Raw genomic sequence first — 1001 nt, 5'->3', positions numbered from 1 at the left:
CCAAACCAGTTAGGGCGCAACGAAAATAATTTTATGGTTTGGGTCACAACATGAGGAACTGTATTTAAAGGACCGGAAGGTTGAGAACCACTGATTAGTCACCGGCAAAGCAGCTGCTTTTACTGGTGGCCGGTGGGGAAGAAGTCCACCCCCTCCCAGGACAGGGTCTTTTTCACAGAGACCCTGGGGACGGGGTTAATGATAACAGCACATGGCGGGTCACATGGACCTAAGACCACCACGCCCTCACCTCTGTCCACTCACCCTTCAGACTCTTCCACTCACACCTGCCAATCGGCACTCCAGCTCCGCAGACAAGACTTACAGGCACGCAACCAGCTCTGCACGGACAGGGCCTCTGAGCTGAGCCTTCCCAAACCTCGCGTTACCTAGGAGTTTCCTGTGCAGAACTGAACGCCCCGTCATTTGAGCCACACTCCCAGCTGTGTTCATACTGACCCCTCCACTCTCTCGTGTCCCCTTATATGACCTCAAAAGCCTAGTAGCATTTTTAATACTTAAAATCAAAGACTGGGGGATACATCCTGAAATGCCCTGATCCGCCTTCCCATGACCGCACGAGTCCCTCGGCAGGCCGGGGTCACACTAGGGACAGGACACACAAGTCCTCGACCCAAAATGAGGGCCCTGGCCACTCCTCCCATCGTATTCCCGGACCACACAGTCCCCACCCTGGGCCTGGGAGGCGCCATTTGGTCTCTTCCTGACTCTCCATCTGTGCTCCACCCCTACCCTGTTCAAAAATACAATGACACCCGAGCCCACCACTGAACTGGAGCGAAGCCATTGTTTCAGCCGGTGGCCACTGACACGGAAATGCCTTTTTAGCTCTAACTAGTTCACGGCAGGCGACCAGAGTAGAACAGTCAGGGTGGTTTATGAAAGGCTGATCCCCCGCCATAGGCAGTCATCTCTTTTTGCTGCAGAGCTTCAAGGGACAAAATCGCATGTGGACAAGTGGTACTGCCCAACCTCACTTA

Source organism: Myotis davidii, unplaced genomic scaffold, assembly GCF_000327345.1.
Source record: "Myotis davidii unplaced genomic scaffold, ASM32734v1 scaffold217, whole genome shotgun sequence".
NCBI lineage: Eukaryota > Metazoa > Chordata > Mammalia > Chiroptera > Vespertilionidae > Myotis > Myotis davidii.
This window is presented reverse-complemented; position numbering follows the sequence as displayed.